At 42.2% G+C, this 16,003-nt stretch overlaps 1 pseudogene; it reads left to right on the forward strand.

The window, feature by feature from the left end:
* The first annotated feature begins 3,532 nt into the window (after positions 1-3,532).
* Positions 3,533-16,003, forward strand: part of LOC120050782 — a 38,936-nt pseudogene continuing 26,465 nt past the window's right edge.

Raw genomic sequence — 16,003 nt, forward strand, 5'->3', positions numbered from 1 at the left:
AATACATGCAGGTTTGTAGATTCAGTGGATAAATACATGCAGGTTTGTATTCAGTGGATAAATACATGCAGGTTTGTAGATTCAGTGGATAAATACATGCAGGTTTGTATTGAGTGTATAAATACATACAGGTTTGTAGATTCAGTGGATAAATACATGCAGGTTTGTAGATTCAGTGGATAAATACATGCAGGTTTGTATTGAGTGTATAAATACATACAGGTTTGTAGATTCAGTGTATAAATACATGCAGGTTTGTAGATTCAGTGGATAAATACATGCAGGTTTGTAGATTCAGTGGATAAATACATGCAGGTTTGTAGATTCAGTGGATAAATACATGCAGGTTTGTATTGAGTGTATAAATACATGCAGGTTTGTAGATTCAGTGGATAAATACATGCAGGTTTGTATTCAGTGGATAAATACATGCAGGTTTGTAGATTCAGTGGATAAATACATGCAGGTTTGTATTCAGTGGATAAATACATGCAGGTTTGTATTCAGTGGATAAATACATGCAGGTTTGTAGATTCAGTGGATAAATACATGCAGGTTTGTAGATTCAGTGGATAAATATATGCAGGTTTGTATTGAGTGTATAAATACATGCAGGTTTGTAGATTCAGTGGATAAATACATGCAGTTTTGTATTCAGTGGATAAATACATGCAGGTTTGTATTCAGTGGATGAATACATACAGGTTTGTATTGAGTGTATAAATACATACAGGTTTGTAGATTCAGTGGATAAATATATGCAGGTTTGTATTGAGTGTATAAATACATGCAGGTTTGTAGATTCAGTGGATAAATACATGCAGGTTTGTATTCAGTGGATAAATACATGCAGGTTTGTATTCAGTGGATGAATACATACAGGTTTGTATTGAGTGTATAAATACATACAGGTTTGTAGATTCAGTGGATAAATACATGCAGGTTTGTAGATTCAGTGGATAAATACATGCAGGTTTGTAGATTCAGTGGATAAATACATGCAGGTTTGTAGATTCAGTGGATAAATATATGCAGGTTTGTAGATTCAGTGGATAAATACATGCAGGTTTGTAGATTCAGTGGATAAATACATGCAGGTTTGTAGATTCAGTGGATAAATATATGCAGGTTTGTATTCAGTGGATAAATATATGCAGGTTTGTATTGAGTGTATAAATACATGCAGGTTTGTATTGAGTGTATAAATACATGCAGGTTTGTATTGAGTGTATAAATACATGCAGGTTTGTATTGAGTGTATAAATACATGCAGGTTTGTAGATTCAGTGGATAAATATATGCAGGTTTGTATTGAGTGTATAAATACATACAGGTTTGTATTCAGTGGATAAATACATACAGGTTTGTAGATTCAGTGGATAAATACATACAGGCTTGTAGATTCAGTGGATAAATACATACAGGCTTGTAGATTCAGTGGATAAATACATACAGGTTTGTATTCAGTGGATAAATACATGCAGGTTTGTAGATTCAGTGGATAAATACATGCAGGTTTGTAGATTCAGTGGATAAATACATGCAGGTTTGTAGATTCAGTGGATAAATACATACAGGTTTGTTTTCGGTGGATAAATACATACAGGTTTGTATTCAGTGGATAAATACATGCAGGTTGTATTGAGTGTATAAATACATACAGGTTTGTAGATTCAGTAGATAACTACATGCAGGTTTGTATTCAGTGGATAAATACATGCAGGTTTGTAGATTCAGTGGATAAATACATGCAGGTTTGTATTCAGTGGATAAATACATACCGGTTTGTATTCAGTGGATAAATACATTGTCCCGCCCTGACCTTAGTTATCTTTGTTTTCTTTATTATTTGGTTAGGTCAGGGGTGGTTTGTTTAGTTTTTGTCCTGTCTAGGGTTTTTTGTATATCATGGGGTGTTTGTTAGTCTAGGTTATTATAGGCCTATGGTGGCCTGAATTGGTTCCCAGTCAGAGACAGCTGTTTATCGTTGTCTCTGATTGGGGATCCTATTTAGGTTGCCATTTTTCCATTTTGTTTTTGTGGGTTATTGTCTATATGTAGTTGCATGTCAGCACTTGTTATATAATAGCTTCACGTTCGTTTTGTTATTTTGTTTAGTGTTTCTTCGTTTGATTAAAAAGTATGTATTCATATTGCGCTGCGCCTTGGTCTCCTCCTTACGATGAACGTGACAGAATAACCCACCAAACAAGGACCAAGCAGCGTGATAAGGAGGAACAGCGCTTAATGGGGAAATGGACCTGGGAGGAAATACTGGATGGAGCAGGACCCTGGACACAGCCGGGGGAAAATCGTCTTTCTAAAGAGGAGATAGAGGCAGCAAAAGCAGAACGGCGATACTACGAGGAGAAATACCGGAGAATAGAGGAACGGTGACGATATGAGGGTACACGGCTTGCACGGAAGCCCGAGAGGCAGCCCCAATACATTTTTTGGGGGGGGGGGACACGAGGAGATTGGCTGAGTCAGGTAGGAGACCTGAGCCAACTCCTTGTGCTTACCGTGGGGAGCGTGTTACTGGTCAGGCACCGTGTTATGCGGTGGAGCGCACGGTGTCTCCAGTGCGCTATTCTAGCCCGGTGCGCTCTATTCCAGCTCCTCGCATTTGCCAGGCTAGAATGGGCATCCAGCCAGGAAGGAGGGTGCTGGCTCAGCGCTCCTGGTCTCCAGTATATACCTCCTTGGACCAAGATATCCTGCGCCGGCTTTGCGTACTGTGTCTCCGGTGAGTCTGTACAGCCCAGTGTGTCCTGTGCCAAAATAAACATCCAGCCAGGACGGGTTGTGTCAGCTCTACACTCCAGACCTCCAGTATGCCTCCACAGTCCAGTACATCCTGTGCCTGCTCCCCGCACTCGCCCTGAGGTGTGTGTCACCAGCCCAGTACCACCAGTGCCGAATCCACGCACCACCAGTGCCGAATCCACGCACCAGGCTTCCAGTGCGCCTCCAGGGTCCAGTACACCCTGTTCCTGCTCCTCGCACTCGCCCTGAGGTGCGTGTCCTCAGCCCGGTACCACCAGTTCCGGCACCACGCACCAGGCCTCCAGTGCGCCTCCAGGGTCCAGTACGCCCTGTTCCTGCTCCTCGCACTCGCCCTGAGGTGCGTGTCCTCAGCCCGGTACCACCAGTTCCGGCACCACGCACCAGGCCTACAGTGCGCCTCGGCAGTCCAGAGCGTCCGGCGACAGTACCCAGTCCAGAGCGTCCGGCGACAGTACCCAGTCCAGAGCGTCCGGCGACAGTACCCAGTCCAGAGCGTCCGGCGACAGTACCCAGTCCAGAGCCTCCGGCGACAGTTCACAGACCGGAACCTCCTACGACGGGCCACAGTACGGAACCTCCAACGACGGGCCACAGTCCGGAGCCTTCAGAGACGATCTCCAGTCCGGAGCCTCCAGCGACGATCTCCAGTCCGGAGCCTCCAGCGACGATCTCCAGTCCGGGGCCTCCAGCGACGGTCCCCAGCCCGGGGTCTCCAGCGACGGTCCCCAGTCCAGAACATCCGGCGATGATCCACGCAGCGAGGGTCCCCAGCCCGGGACCTACGGCGAGGATCCGCAGTCCAGAGCCTCCGGCGATGATCCACGGGTCAGTGCTACAAGAGCGGACTCAGTGTAAAGAACGGGGGCGGCGTCCAGAAACAAAGCCGCCACCGAGGTTAGATGCCCACCCAGACCCTCCCGTATAGGTTTAGGTTTGCGGCCGGGAGTCCGCACCTTTGAGGGGGGGGGGGGGGGGGGGCTGGGTACTGTCACGCCCTGACCTTAGTTATCTTTGTTTTCTTTATTATTTGGTTAGATCAGGGTGTGACAAGGGGAGTTTGTTTAGTTTTTGTCCTGTCTAGGTTTTTTTTGTATATCTAGGGGTGTTTGTTAGTCTAGGTTATTATAGGTCTATGGTGGCCTGAATTGGTTCCCAATCAGAGACAGCTGTTTATCGTTGTCTCTGATTGGAGATCTTATTTAGGTTGCCATTTTTCCATTTTGGTTTTGTGGGTTATTGTCTATATGGAGTTGCATGTCAGCACCTGTTATATAATAGCTTCACGTTCGTTTTGTTATTTTGTTAGTTTGTTTAGTGTTTCTTCGTTTGATTAAAAAGTATGTATTCATATCACGCTGCACCTTGGTCTCCTCCTTACGACGAATGTGACATACATGCAGGTTTGTATTCAGTTGATAAATGCATGCAGGTTTGTATTGAGTGGATAAATACATGCAGGTTTGTAGATTCAGTGGATAAATACATACAGGTTTGTATTCAGTGGATAAATACATACAGGTTTGTATTCAGTGGATAAATACATACAGGTTTGTAGATTCAGTGGATAAATACATACAGGTTTGTAGATTCAGTGGATATATACATGCAGGTTTGTATTCAGTGGATATATACATGCAGGTTTGTATTCAGTGGATAAATACATGCAGGTTTGTATTCAGTGGACTCTAGTATCCTTTTCACACTGTAATTATGACGTTAAACATATTGTGCTGGGTCAATATTTAAATAGCCACTATCGAATTATTGCAATTTGGTCCTCATTGGGTAATGACTGTCTGACCTACAAGACAACACTGTTTACTTCCTCGAGCCACTTGATTGGCTAATAACTCAGGCCCCTCTCTCATTTTTCATCTCTCTCTCTCACAGAAATCTATTTATCCATCCATCCACTCATCTATCCATTCATCTATGCATCCAGAACAGGTGTGGTTAGACCTACTTTGCTTTTCTTTCGTGACTCTTCCTTCCTTGTTTCCTTCCTTCCTACCTTCCTCCCCCTGTTCTCCATCCCCTGCACCGTGGCGCAAACCAACCAGCAATGACCGCGGCAGCTGCTTATTACAACACATATTCATGTTACATAATCCCAGCGTCTACCTTTCCTCACGAACCCACTGTCCATCCAGGGCCGTTACAGAGCTTTCCCTGCCCGGCGCATCCCGGCTACTCTTCCCTAGAAACACAACGCACCATCCAGAACCAAGACTATGGAAATAGCTATATCCATACAACAATGTCAATTAGTAACATTACTGGGCACAATTATAATTATAGAATTAGTGCGTGTCCAAATAGTAATTAATATAACCTATTAAGGCACTAGATTCTTGGCACTAAAGCAAACCATTTATATTCGCCTTTGTCTGCCTCCCCCTTCCCCTCCCACTAGCGCTAAGAACCATACAGCGGCAGTGGATCTGCAGAGACGAGGTCTTTACTCACTCAGGTCCCGCGAAGAAATCCACGAACAGCCGATGGGAGACTTTATGCGTTGGCTGTCGACATGTCTGTTTGCTTTTCAGCTGCACTCTTCCTTCCCTCTCTCCTTTCCTCTCCTGGAGCGGTTGAGGCGGATGGGGGGGAGCAGAGGGAACGTGACAGGACTGCAATGTGGGTGAGAGAGAGAGAACCGTAGAAAAAACGCACCGCTTTAGAATGCAGGTCTGTTCCCCTCTCCAGCGCTCAACAGTGCTGCCCACGGGAACTCAGCTGCGGGGCGGGACTGCCACCGAACACGCGCATGATGCTGTGCGGATTGTATTAAGGATGACTTGTCTCTCCATCTTTGATAACCGGGTAGCCTAATTAAAGTAAAGAAAATGAAGTAGCCAAAAGGACAATAAAAGAAAGGAGGAATGAGTGGAGTGAAGTGGGAAACTGGGGAAGTATTCGAAGAAGAAGCTAGTTTGGATTTAGTGCCATGTTTAATTATATTTGACCGGGCGCGCGCATTTGGCGCTCTAATCAAGTGAACTGATTTGCCATATCTGTTTATTACACAGGCCTAAAGGATACCAGAGTAGGCCTATAGGGCTACAGGGTAGGTTACTTCGCTCAGAAACAGTTTAGTACTAGAGCGGTGGATCCTGCATTCAATGTAAATGTAATCGATGTCCATTGGGCTATTTGTAAATAAGGGTTTAAACGTAAAAACGGGTAGGTCTGTAAAAGTGACCAAATATTTTTCATTTTTAATTATTCCTCAATCGATGGCTGTTGACAGATGACACCACGCAGATATTAGGTTACCTAACCTGTAGGCCTAGTGGCTTATTAACTGTATCTTCACATGCACAGATGTAAAGCACCCTACCCAGGCCTTCAGCTTTTCCGACAATAATTCATCATCTCATTACTTTATTCATCTCTGCTCATGCCCTTAAGCACCAACAACGGATTTCTAGAGAACCGGTGTTTTAGTTACCATGGCGACCCGCGCCAGCCGGCATCCTTGCAGCATCCTTGCACACCTCGGTAGACTGACTTATTTTCTGCTCTTCTACTGTACTGTATACACAGAATCTACTGTATAGACCGGTTGTACACACACACACACACACACACACACACACACACACACACACACACACACACACACACACACACACACACACACACACACACACACACACACACACGCACACGCACACACTAGTTAATAATAAAAAGTGGAATTGGGCTCGAACAATAATGTGCAGGAATACATGGAGAAAGATTGGCCATAATAGCAAACATAGATCAATGCTACCCCATGGTAGGCTAAAACCTGAGTGCGCTCTTTTCCCGAGCGATCCCCTGGAGGAGAGCCACCACCCTGCGCTGTAAAGGGGTTGCCATGAATTTGACAGTAACTTCAAAGCAGCTCATTGGCAAGTAAGTTACTGTATTTCATATTGCAGTACACCTACTGTAATCTAAATACAGAATCAAAGCAAGAACTGTGGAATGACACAGTACAATACCGTAGAATTGACTGTATTATACAGTAACAAAGTAAATGCTACTGTAATCATAATGAGTGAATTAATTAAATTCATTGAGGGGAGATGGTGTTTCTAATTCACAGTATTTTATTGTAATTACATGTAATTGGTGCAAGCAGGTTACAGCATGTCAATGAATATATGGTGTTTTTTATTACTTACACTTCTAGAGGTCTTATTAACAAAGGCTTCCAAACTGGCAGCAACTAAAAGGCCAAACAGACCAACATGACATGGCAGAATGCTCAACCATTAATGGTTTAAGACTTGCTGCCACTCCAATCTGTCCCTTATACATTTAAAATTGATAGGGCACTACTACAGCATACCAATTAAATTGGTACAGCACTCTCACTAACATGTGCAACAAACATAGCCTCTGACAAGGCACGCCTCAAAATATGTTATTGAGCCAGAACAAAAATACCATGCACCCACTAGTGTTCCCAAAAGAATGTGAGCTCCAAAAATATGGAAATCCAGCAATTCTTTCCCTGGCCACAACATTTTCCCACTATGAACCATAATTTAGAGTATGCTGCAGTAAATGTTTCACAGTATTTTACTGTTGATAATGCCCAAAATTACCATATAAATTACTGTTTTATTTTACAGTGTGGGTCTAACAGCACATCACAACATGTACATGCAGGCCTGGCCTACATACCATTATAACCATTTCCAGTTCAATTTCACGTTGATCTCAGCTTACAATAATGTGAATTACCTACGGGTAATGGAGTAGTACTTACATCTATCTATCTCTCTCTCTCTCGCACTCTCTCTCTCTATATATATATATCTATATATATGTCTCTCTCAATCTCTCTCTCTCACTCTCTCACTATGTCTCTCTCTCCTGACAGAGATAAAAAAGGGGAATCTTTTCTCGTAGATGTTTATCAGAGAGAGAGAGGGAGAGACTGAGGCACTTCCAGTAATGTCAATGTGTGTGTGTGTGTGTGTGTGTGTTTGTTTGTGTGTGTGTGTTAGATGATGGCTATAGATTTCAGAGCTCTCAGGTGCATTAGTGTATGATAACAGTTTTCCCACAAAGCTATAATGCACAAACAATGGAAACACACACACATACATTCACGCACACACACACACACACGTGTACGCATACACATGGTATAGGACCAGATACAGTGCATTTGGAAAGTATACAGACCCCTTGACTTTTTCCACATTTTGTTACATTACAGCCTTTTTCTGAAATTGATTAAATACTTTTTTCCCCTCGTCAATCTACACACAATACCCCATAATAACAAAGCGAAAACAGGTTTTTAGAAATATCTTATTTGCATACGTTTTCAGACCCTTTGCTATGAGACTCGAAATTAAGCTCAGGTGCATCCTGTTTCCATTGATCATCCTTGAGGTGTTTCTACAACTTGATTGGAGTCCACCTTTCTCAAATTCAATTCATTGGGCGTGATTTGGAAAGGCACACACCTGTCTATATAAGGTCCCACAGTTGACAGTGCATGTCAGAGCAAAAACCAAGCCATGAGGTTAAAATAATTGTCCGTAGAGCTCCAAGACAGGATTGTGTCGAGGCCGAGATCTGGGGAAGCGTACCAAAACATTTCTACAGCATTGAAGGTCCCCAACAACACAGTGGCCTCCATCATTCTTAAATGGAAGAAGTGTGGAACCACCAAGACTCTTCCTAGAGCTGGCCACCCAGCCAAACTGAGCAATCGGGGGAGAAGGGCCTTGGTCAGGGAGGTGACTAAGTACCTGATGTTCACTCTGACAGAGCTCCAGAGTTCCTCTGTGGAGATGGGAGAACCTTCCAGGAGGACAACCATCTCTGCAGCACTCCACCAATCAGGCCTTAATGGTAGAGTGGCCAGACAGAAGCCAATCCTCAGTAAAAGGCACATGACAGCCCATTTGAAATTTGCCAAAAGGCACCTAAAGGAGGCTCAGACCATGAGAAACAAGATTTTCTGCTCTGATGAAACCTAGATTGAACTCTTCGGCCTGAATGCCAAGCGTCACATCTGGAGGAAACCTGGCACCATCCCTACGGTGAAGCATGGTGGTGGCAGCATCATGCTGTGGGGATGTTTTTCAGTGTCAGGGGCTGGGAGACTAGTCAGGATTGAGGGAACGATGAACGGAGCAAAGTACAGAGAGATCCTTGATGAAAACCTGCACCTTCCAACAGGAGAACCTAATCACACAGCCAAGACAACACAGGAGGGGCTTCGGGACAGGTCTCTGAATGTCCTTGAGTGGCCCAGCCAGAGCCCGGACTTGAACACAATCAAACATCTCAGGAGGGACCAGAAAGTAGCTGTGCAGCGACACTCCCCGTCCAACCTGATAGAGCTTGAGAGGATCTGCAGAGAAGAATGGGAGAAACTCCCCAAATGCAGGCGTGCCGAGCTCGTAGCGTGTCGACAGCCAACGCAAAAAGTCTCCCATCGGCTGTTCGTGGATTTCTTCGCGGGACCTGAGTGAGTAAAGACCTCGTCTCTCACAGAGCACTCAACATGAGAAGACTCGAGGCTGTAATCGCTACCAAAGGTGCTTCAAAAAAGTACTTAGTAAAGGGTCTGAATACTTATGTAAATGTTAACTTTCATATTTTTTTTATACATTTGCAAAAAATTTCACAATAACTGTTTTTTAATCAGCATTATTGGCTATTGTGTCTAGATTGATCAGGAAAAAACACCATTTAATACCTTTTAGAATAAGGCTGTAATGTATAAAAAAATTGGGAAAGTCAAGGGGTCTGGATACTTTCCGAATGCACTGTATATATTTATCCCCCTGGTGGTTAAGGTTACGATTGGAGTACACAGTAATCGGATCCTAAAATCTGTGGTTAGGGGCCCATTGTAAGACAGAATCCATGTAAAAAACACTGTGTCCTAAAAACTGTAATCCACGGAGGACCCCCAAATTCAGAACAAAGTTCCCTTTACTGGTTTTAACAGCCGATCGGTCACCTTGCTGCCGGCTCTTAGCAAACTTTTGGGGTAAAATGTGTTTGACCAGATACAATGCTATTTCTCTGTGAACAATTTAACAAAATACTTTTAGCATGCTTATTTTTATTCGTATTTATTATTGATCCCCATTAGCTGATGCCAAGGCAGTAACTACTCTTCCTGGGGTCCATCAAAAATGAAGGCAGTAGTATACATCTGTAAGGAACAGATGCTGGGAGACGAGAAGCAGGTACAGGGAGTGAACATTTAATAAATCACGGACATGAAACAAACCAGGACAGCGTCTGAACAGGGGAAAACAAAACGACAATACGACAATAATGCTGACAAAGGGAACAAACTAAGGAACAGACAGATATAGAGGGGGCAATCAACAAAGTGAAGCAGTCCAGGTGAGGCCAATGAGCGCTGATGCACGTAATGAGGGTGACAGGTGTGCGTAATGATGGGCAGCTTGGTGCCCTCAAGTGCCAGGGAGGGGAAGCGGGAGCAGGAGCAGGCGTGACAACATTATAATAACATTTTTAAATATTAAAATTCATTTTACAATGGATTTCACAATACATTAAGTCTGTGCCCTCTGGCCACTACTCTACTACGTCACAGAGCACTCAACATGAGAAGGGCACTCAACATGTACTGCAATGACACAAATGACAAAAATAAATGGTCATGGCTTTACATCTACCATTTCATGGGTTGAGAGCTATCTATCCAATAGAACACAGAGGGGCTTCTTTAATGGAAGCTTCTCTAATGTCAAACATGTAAAGTGTGGTATTCCGCAAGGCAGCTGTCTTGTTCCTTTACTGTTTTCTATTTTTAGTAATGATCTACCACTGGCATTAAACAAAACCTGTGGGTCTACTGTTTTCTATTTTTAGTAATGATCTACCACTGGCATTAAACAAAACCTGTGGGTCCTCTATATGCTGAGGATTCAACATTATATTGTCTGGAACCACAGCTAGTGAAATCACTGCAACATTAAACAAAGAGTTAGACTATAATTTGTTATGGTCAAGGCATATTGATTCAATTGTTGTAAAGATGTTGAGAGGTATGTCTGTGATAAAGAGATGATCAGCATTTTTAACACCACAGTCAACCACAAGTTCTGCAGGCTCTCGTTTGATCTAATTTTGACTATTGTCCGGTGAGATGGTCAAATGCTGCAAAGAAGGACCGAGAAAAGCTGCAGCTGGCCCAGAACAGAGCAACACGTCATGCCCTTCAATGTACCCAGAGGTCAATGTGAACAATATCCATGTCGGTCTCTTTTGGCTCAGAGCAGAGGAGAGATTTACTGCATCAATTATTTTTTTGGCATATAGGTCAACTGAACAGCAAACCTGATTTTAAAAAACAAATAAAGCAACTCCTCACATCATAATACCTCTCCCCCATGTGACCTAATTTCTATGTGTATGTACTGACATGTATGTGTTACTGATAGACACCCACACAGACACACACACACACTTTAGTTGTAGTTTTTAAAATATTTGTTTATAAATAAGTCTGTGATGTCTATGTTAATTTTTTAAATATATGTCAATTCTAAAGTATTTTTGTATGTAATGTCTTTTTTTGTTATGTGTCAGACCCCAGGAAGACTAGCTGTCACCATTGGCCTTCGCCTGTTGGGGATCCTAATAAAAATCATAAAGGGAGCCAACAGAGATGCTAATCAGATACCTCCGTCTATTCTCTGGGGTAGAGCTTTGCACTGTGTGTGTGAGTGTACTTTATAGACTGTTGGAGGAGCCTCTAAAATAGGTAATCTATTTATACTCTGGTGTTAAGAGCTGTCCAGCGCTGAAATTGACTGCATTACTTCCCTCGCTTCTCTTCCTCTTTTTTGTTATTTTCTCTGCAATGTTAAAACTGACAAATACCTCTTCTTTCTTTCTTTCTTTCTTTCTTTCTTTCTTTCTTTCTTTCTTTCTTTCTTTCTTTCTTTCTTTCTTTCTTTCTTTCTTTCTTTCTTTCTTTCTTTCTTTCTTTCTTTCTTTCTTTCTTTCTTTCTAACCCTACTCTCCTCTTCCATGGACTCTACCCAGCCAGAGACAAGACACTCTGCTCTGGCTTCTACTCACCTCCAGTCTCTTGCATTTGGTTCTGGAACACACACACACACACACGCACGCACGCACGCACACACGCACACACACACACACACACACACACACACACACACACACACACACACACACACACACACACACACACACACACACACACACACACACACACACACACCAGCTAATTAATTAAACCTCCTGCTTTAATTAGGGTTTTAATCAGTTGCCATGGGAACCATGGCCCTTTAAAATCTAAAGTCAGACTAAGTACACACACACACACACACACACACACACACACACACACACACACACACACACACACACACACACACACACACACACACACACACACACACACACACACACACACACACACACACACACACAGAGTTTACAAATATAATATAAATAAATAGCATAGAATTACAGAGTAGTATTTTTGTAAGTATTGTTGAATCTTCCCTGGCCTGGTCCTGCATTAAAACAGACTGAAGTCTGTGGTTTCATTAGTCATTATCAGGATATCCAGCACATTATCATTAGTCTTCAGTCTGTTCAGGAGAATGAGAGTCTAATTTGTGTCTCTGCAAACGGCCCAAAAGCAAGGTCATGTCTTAAGCAGTCGCACGTTACCGAGGTAAAGACAGTTTCACGTTGGATATTCAACGGATATTCACGCTTTCAAACCTCAATAGCTTTCAAACCACTTGAGCCACAGACTCCAAATAAGTGTCAAGATGTTGGGAAAATTCCATCCTCGCAATAACTATCTTTCACATGGACACTGATAAGATCCACAAATGGCTGTATGTGGAATGGATCAAGAACAGGAGAGGTGTTCAAACAGAGGTGCTTAAAGGAAGGCGCACAGGGAGGCCTCATGAAAAACACTGTTTCATATGCTCTTTTCAATCACAGTAATAGGCAGTGATTTGTCAGTCACAGTGAGCTTGATAACGTGAAAGAATAATTTTCATAGCATCACTTTCATATACTGTACATTAAGACAAATCCTTCTACGTTGAGTCTTCGAACGCAGTTTACATAACCTGATAATGCCTTGATATTTGAGTGCATTCACAACAAGCCACCTGCAGACAACTTACAAAATGCAATATTGCATTTGAGGGTTCGTTTTTCTGATGAAAATAGTTATTTGATGCATGGCCTACTATTTCTAACTGGGAAAATAAATTCCTACGTCTTTTGTGAGTAAAATCGGTACATTTTTGTGAAGAGGTATGAGGGTTGTGATATGGGTCATTTAATAGTAAAATCATTTAAGGGATCAATACATTTCTATATTGCTTCCCCAGTATCTGCATGAACCATCAGGCCAAGTGTTTTTGGTTGACTCTGCTGGACAGAAAGAGAAGGAGGAATCGGAACACACTGCATTCAAATTCAGGTCTTAGTTATTCCATTGTACTGGATCTAATACATATTAGCATTTTACATACATTCATAAGTGTAATACTTTTTTTATGACATACTGTGAAAAACTCTCTTGGCTGCTGGCTCTGTCACTTTCAGACATGCGCAGAGCAGACTTGAACCACAGGGGTTCTCTGTAAAGAGAGAGTAATCCAAAAGGCACAGACACACCCCTTGACTTTCAATTGGCACATTTGACCTGTATGTATTCTCTCCTGATTGGCTCTGTGGTGCACAGTCTGGCAGTCTGACTAAAGTGCCAGAGGTATGAGGAGACACATCTTCCTTTGTATTTATGGGAACAAATATTTCCTAACACTTTGGATCCTATTCTTGGACAGTTAGAAGACACAATGCATCAATGCAAAAAAAAATGGATTACTAATTACTGTCCATGAGTAACCTCAACCTTGTGGGTCTATGAGTGTTTGGGCCAATAAAGTGCCAACTCAATTCTACCACTGACTAGTCTCTCATGCCCCTATGAACGGGGACACAAGGCAATAGTTTTTAATCTAAACCAGCCCTTTTTTACTGGAGTACACCAACCCCTAATTGGGGCTCTTTTCTTGACACACAGAAGCAGTTTACCAGATAAGAAGTCAAGAAGATCAAAAAGTAGATTGTTGTAAGGGTGTATTACATCCTGTGCTGGCCCCATTGTCATATCCATTCTGGATTCTGAGTGGTAAAATCATAGCTGAAAAATGCCTCTGTATGTGTATACATTTTCCGCCAAGACAGAACTGCCAAAGGGGGTGGAGTTGCAATATACTGCAGAGACAGCCTGCAGAGTTCTGTCATACTATCCAGGTCTGTGCCCAAACAGTTCGAGCTTCTACTTTTAAAAATCCACCTTTCCAGAAATAAGTCTCTCACTGTTGTCTCCTGTTATAGACCCCCCTCAGCCCCCAGCTGCGCCCTGGACACCATATGTGAATTAATTGCCCCCCATTTATCTTCAGAGTTTGTACTGTTAGGTACTGTTAGGTGACCTAAACTTGGATATGCTTAATACCTCGGCCGTCCTACAATCTAAGTTAGATGCCCTCAATCTCACCCAAATTATCATGGAACCTACCAGGTACAACCTCAAATCCGTAAACTCGGGCACCTTCATTTTATTTATTTTTACTTTTATTTAACCTTTATTTAACCAGGAAGGGCTCATTGAGATTTAAAATCTCTTTTTCAAGAGCGTCCTGGCCAAGATAGGCAGCACCAAGTCATTACAAAAATTACAGACAGACAACATGAAAAACTACAAGTAATCTAGTAAAAACCATTGAATTCACAAGAGTATAACAAAATCAAAAACAGCAAATTAAAAACATTGACAGGTCAGGGAATCAGCCTCAAAATCCTTCATCAGTGATTTAAAAACACCAATCGGGACAAGTTCTTCCAGTTTAAAATTATTTTGTAAGGTGTTCCAAGACGATGGCGCAGAGTACATAAAAGACCTTTTACCAAATTCAGTTCGGACATTTGGAACAGTTAGCAGGATAAAGTCCAGCGAACAAAGAGAGTACCCACCACATTTCTGAACAATAAAAATGCCCAAATAAAAAGGTAGTAAACCCAAAATGGCTTTGTAAAAAAAAGTATACCAGTGACTGAGCCTACAAGTGACTAGAGAAGGTCAGCCAACCCTGGTATACAAAGTGCAGTGGTGCGTAAGGGTTTTGCAGTTTAAAATAAATCTCAATGTGCCATGGTAAAGAGTGTCAATTGATCTCAAACACTGAGCGGAAGCATTCATATATAAAATACCCCCATAGTCTAGTAAAGGCATAAATGTAGCTGATACTAGCCTCCTTCTGGCTTCAAAAGAAAAACAGGCCTTATTCCTAAAATAAAATCCCAATTTCAGCCTCAATTTTTTTGTAAGTTGTTGAATATGCAATTTAAAAGAGAGGCCGTCATCAATTAGAATTCCAAGATATTTATATGAGGTTACAACCGCAATCTCCTTGCCCTGACAGGTAGTAATAGGTGAAAGGTTCAGAGGTCTATTTCTTGCATTAGAAAACACCATTAGTTTAGTTTTGTCAGTATTGAGGATAAGCTTCAATTGACACAAGGTATGTTGAACAGTATAAAAAGCAGTTTTCAAGTTCTGGAAAGCTTTTGTAAGAGACGAGGCACAACAGTAAATAACAGTATCATCAGCATAAAAATGAAGTTGTGCATTTTGGACATTTTTGTCTAAATCATTTATATAAATAGTGAATAAGAGAGGACCAAGTACAGAGCCTTGGGGCACACCATTCAGGACAGACAATTTAACAGACATAAACCCATCAAATTGAGTGCACTGAGTTCTATCAGACAGATAGTTAGCAAACCATGCAATTGCATGCTCCGAAAGACCTACACTCAACAATCTCTGCCTTAGTATAGCATGATCAACTGTATCAAAAGCCTTAGAGAGATCAATAAAAAGTGAGACACAGTGCTGTTTTTTGTCAAGGGCTTCAGTGATATCATTTAAAACCTTCATGGCTGCTGTAATTGTGCTATGCTTCTTCCTGAAGCCCGATTGGTACATTGATAAAATAGAGTTAGTAAATAAAAACTATTTTAGCTGTTCACTTACAAGGGTTCATAGATATCATCCTGACCAACTTGCCCTCTAAATACACCTCTGCTGTCTTCAACCAGGATCTCAGTGATCACTGCCTCATTGCCTGCATCCGTAATGGGTCCAAAG

Source organism: Salvelinus namaycush, chromosome 7, assembly GCF_016432855.1.
Source record: "Salvelinus namaycush isolate Seneca chromosome 7, SaNama_1.0, whole genome shotgun sequence".
NCBI classification, from domain to species: domain Eukaryota; kingdom Metazoa; phylum Chordata; class Actinopteri; order Salmoniformes; family Salmonidae; genus Salvelinus; species Salvelinus namaycush.